Source organism: Lactuca serriola, chromosome 8 (genome assembly GCF_051521515.1).
Source record: "Lactuca serriola cultivar US96UC23 chromosome 8, Lser_US96UC23_V15, whole genome shotgun sequence".
In the NCBI taxonomy this organism is placed as follows: Eukaryota; Viridiplantae; Streptophyta; class Magnoliopsida; order Asterales; family Asteraceae; genus Lactuca; species Lactuca serriola.
The window spans coordinates 13,831,034-13,836,574 of NC_136415.1; positions in this window are offsets into that span (position 1 = coordinate 13,831,034).

The window sequence follows — 5,541 nt, forward strand, 5'->3', positions numbered from 1 at the left end:
TCTGAATGTTGATCTTTCTTGGAAACATCAAGATAATTATAGACATTCCACAAAAGGGGAAACTTTTTTTTTGTATGACATGATTTAAGTATCGAGTATTAGCAGGTTTGGAGCAAGGGTATGAGCAAGGATACCCTTGGATAAACTATTACCAAACTTGTAACGAGTACTTTGGATTTACACAAGAGTTTGCTGCAAGAAACCAACACGAATATCCATGAAAACAAGCTTTTTAATTGCTTCAAATCTAATCATAATAACTTTTTTCTATAACATTATAGAAGAAAATAAAATCAACGTGTTGTTTTTACATCGGTCAACCTGGTCACCGGACGGATATAACATTAGTTATTAAGGGTTTGGAGCGAATCAGAGTCAAAACTTGTCCCATTAAGAGGTCCACTTCCAACATTCATTTAGTTATCATATAACACATGACTTTCAGTTAATACAAATATAATTATTCAATACAATTCCAGATTGAATACGTTCCTTAATTGTAAAATATTAAAAAAAAACATCCGCAAAAAATTATTATGTCTTGTTTTATCTTAGTGCAAATATAATTTTTCAATACAATTCCATATTGAATAAGTCCCTTAATTGTAAAATCTTAGAAAACACATCCTTTTAAAAGTTAAGATGTCACCGCACGATAAATTGTTTTTATCTTGGTGCAATTTTATAAGAGTGTTGGAATCTTTTTATTCGATAAAATTAAACGATTTAAATATCTAATTCCACAATTAGTTGTTAATCAAAGTGTTTACGTACATTCTTAAAAGAAAAAAGTCACGGTTGTGGAGAAATTTCAAAGTAAAATGATCAAGTAGGGGTAAGAAAGCCATCATCTTGATTGCTGTTGATGTAAATGGAAAAACTCACCACCGTCATTAAAACAACCAACGTCCTCCACCACCACCGCTTCGGACGCTTCTTACATCCGCCGGTTTGTTCCCGCTCACAATCACACGACACCTCTTTACGATCTTCCAGATCAGATCGCGGCGGCATCGCTACTTCATGAATCATCTCCGATATCGATGGCGGCACCACCGGTTTATGAAACATCTCTGTTGGCGACATCATTGCTTCGTAAAACATCGCAGAATTTTCGTAAACTTTCCAATTCTCATTTCCGGCCACCTGAGGTTCATTATTGGAACAGTGTTCACAAACAGAACCAGAACTGTTTTCGCTATCGTCATTCTCATTCACAATTGTAGAGTTCGACTGGAAAAACTCGGCCTCCACTTCTTCTAATTTTCCTTCAATTTCCGACAAATCGTTAGACGTCGAATCGTGAGAAACAGTTTCGGCGTTTAGGAGGTTTTTGAAGAACGCGATCTTTTTTTCGATTTGTTCAGCGAGATGATCGAGGCCAAGTGTATCGCCGGGTAAATTGGTGAATTGGATGACTTCTGCTTCAATTTCTAGTAGTTTCTGCTGCAATTTCAAGTACGTATTCGTTTTCTTCAACTGAGTTGGTGGTGGTGCTTCCATTTTGATCGAGATTAAGGGGCTAAGTTTGGGGGTGGGGCAGTTATGACTTACGGGATGAACTTATTATAATTCACGGTGGCGGTTGGCGGTTTTATCCTGTAAACTTGTGTTAGACCCACCGATTTAACGGTAACTTGAAAGCAAATTTGAACAGCAAAAAGTTTATATAAAACAATGAAAATGACGATAGGTTAATGGTTAAAAAAGTATTAATTAGGGGCTATCTGTATCAAATTTTAACGGTTTAATTAGAGTCGAGCTCTCAATCGGTAAGTTTTGGTTCATTTTATTTTGCTATCGGTTTTATATTGAGTAAATTACATTCTCTATAATTTTTTGTCCCTAATTTTTTTCTTTTTAACTTGGAAAGTATTTACTAGTTTGTTTTTTTTATACGAATAGTCTTTGTCTTACTTAAAAAACTATTTTGCCCTTAATTTTTTAATTTATTTAAATAAATGCATCCCCAACCTTACATCATCACCTTACCTTACCTACCCTACAATTTTTCCCTATTTAAATAATAATCTTTTTAGGTAAGACAGAGACCAAACACGTAACAAAAACAAATAGTAGAGACCTTCCGAGTTAAAAAAATAAGTTAGTGACTAAACGTGCAAATTACCCAAAAACATCCATATAAAGTTGTCTGTGAAACATTCATCATTACCACTGAACCATTCATATGCTAATAATTTCCATCCATTACCCCTTCTTCCCAATTATCATCGACGCCTCCAAACATAGGCTCTGCCATCTTCATCACAATTTTTTCCCTCTAATCAGCGTTGCTTTCAAAATCAACACTAAAATAAAGAAGGAGATATGTAACATATCCCCAAAGACCTTTAAAACTGACTGATTTCAATCCCCATCCTCCATCTTCGTCCATCGCCATTGTAGTCACCAGAGAAACTTGAATATATTTACCTCGTGCGACTAGCTAGCTGACCCCTGGCTGGAAAACACTAATTCCTAGCCAGAAAAGACAACCTCATAAGTTATACCTCACTAATTATTCGACATTCTCGATCTCCCTTTGTTGCTATCTCCATCCCTCTCTAACTCAGCTCACATAGATCTCGTTCCAAATTTTATGTAACCTTTTGATCATAATTTATTTTTATCTTTTCAAACTAAGACAAGTTAATCTTTTTGATTAATAGTTAAAAAATGAGTTTTTAAAATTAAAATTAAAGTGTGATTCTTATTGGAATAGAAAGATCCTTAATCATAAAATGATTTTTTTTAACGATTAAAATACAATTAGACAATTATCATTCATAAAAAAAAAACTTTACGTAAATGTTATGTTATCATTTAACTCTTACGAGAGAGTCTTCAAACATTCAATCTCCAAGACCACAACCAATAATGTTGGACACTTGATATGACGTGGTGGAGGCGAAACAAACCTACTACAATCCCTTTAAACATTATGAGCCAGTAACTAAATAAATTCAGTTTCACTACAACATATTTCAATTGTTGCCTAGCTGACTAAATTCGGTTTCACTATACTATGCGATTAAAACTTTGTGGAGGTGAAACAAAGACCTTAGTATAATAAGTCGTATTGTAACGTCCCATTTTCACAATAATTTTTTTCATTTTAATTAAGGTTTCACGTTTATAAAATCCATTTGTTTTAAAATACACTTGTTTGAAATCAGAGAAATGTAATAAATGCAAAATTCCCATGGTTGCTGATTAATGTGTACAATAATGCATTTGCCTTCCTACCATCACAAATGGTACCTAAAAACGTTTAATCCATAATTGTAAGTCAAAACTTAGTGAGTTCCTCCAAAATATCACACACCACAATATACATACAATGCATGCACACACATGAGCCTTCAATTTGTCTGTACCGCCTCGCAAGGCCTACATCATGCTTGGACCACTTCTAAGCCGACAATTTGGTTGGACCGCCTTACAAGGCCTACAATACACCTGGTGTGACAACCGTAAATTTTGGTCAAACAAAGTCAACAAAAGTCAACCAGATCAACTCAATTCGTATTATAATTTTAGGAGAAATGTGATATTCCCTAATGTTACTAATGTACTATTGGCAATTTATAATTCAAAGTACCTCTATTTTTACCAATTATTGAATATAAACCCTAATTAGGGTTAGTAACGTAAAATTTCATATTTCAATTATATATTATTTAGGTATAAATAATATTCATAACACGTTGTAGTTGAGTTTATAAACCGTATACTACATGACAAATTCATAACAAATGTTACATATTCAAATTTTGGTGAATTCGTCATCAAATGCGACAAATTCTATACCCGACTTAAACACTCAAACTTTAATGAAAAGAATTATGAATCATACAAACTTTCGTGTAATATGTTATTATTTTTTATGATAATGATTTTTTTTATAATAATTTGAATTTAGATGATTCAAATTAAGTAATTATAGATCATTTTTACCACATTTTAATAAAAATCACCAACGTTTATAAAGACTACCGATTCTTTTCATAAAATTAAACTAAATACCATATTTGTTTTATATGATCATTACCCTTTTTATAAAAGTATTATTATTAAATTCACATAACTATGTTTGAATATTTAATTCAACAGTAAATTCTATGCCCCTATACCCACCCCCACCCCTCCCTCTCTTCCTTAAACTCAGTCGAAACCCTCCCCCCCCCCCCCCCTCATTCCATCTTCTTCATGTTCTTCATATTCTCTTCAAGAATAGGTCCTTCTCTCGACATTAATCTCCATAAGTTGGTTCTTGATCTTTTGGTAAGTTTTTTCCTTACTAATCTAGTGATTCTCTCTCTCTCTCTCTCTCTCTCTCTCTATATATATATATATATATATATATATATATATATATATATATATATATACGAGTTTTGTTACAATTACACACATTAATATGTGTTAATATCCAAAGGGTATTTCAATATTCAAGTGTTCTTAGCTTAAAATCTTTCATCTTCACCTCCTTATCCGCCAAGAAACACACGCAAGGTGAGTTCATACCCCTATTTTCGTTTTTATCCAAGTTTTAGGGGGGATACAGGTAAACTTGTATAATAATACAAGTTGTTATACATGTTTTATCTTCATGTTGTGTAAAAGTGTTATCTACATGAAATAATGTTATTATCTAGTATTATGAACACTTATGTGTGATATGTTGTATAAAATTCAATTCTATACAAAATGGGTATAAACATGTTATATGTTATTGAGAAAAAAAAAGTCATAAAAACTATGGTTTTTATGAACATGATATGACTTTTCTAGCAAAAATGGTTTTAACCAAGTTATTATCTCATTGTTGTGGGATATAGATCAAAATATGTTATTTTGGACATATGTTATGAAACTAGTTATAAATACCATGGATTTGGTTTTACAAAAAAAAAAAAAAAAAAAAAAAAAAAAAAACCCTATCATTTTGTGTAAAATTAGGGTTTTCTAGTAAAAATGGTCATGACCAGGTTATGATATCATTTTTGTAAGATTGACCTAAAATATGTTGTTTTAAACATATAAGGTTAGCTTGACTTAAATGTCACAAAAAGGTAAAAACAAGTTTTGCAAAGTTCATGATTTAATATTTACCGTTTGGTGACATAAAGAAAGTCAAAAACTAGAAAACTAACTTTATCATACTAAAAGTTCATATATTTGTGTTAGATGTATAATATATGTTATTTATGAACATCTAAAACATGTTAACTTTTATATATATATATATATATATATATAGGTACAACAAAATATTTATAATAAACTATAATATGTATAGTTTATGGGTCATTAACACTATTATAACATTTTGGGGACAAGACAAGATAATTATATAAAAGTATATAATTATTATACACTATGTTAATGTTACGGGAAAGTGTTATTTACACATACAAGGGTTTTCATTACACTAACACGTAAACTTGTTGAAACAATTATGTGAGACAAAGTCTACACCGTACCTACCAGAGTAACCAGAGTACACACTAAAATCTTGAATTATAAACAAAATCCCAG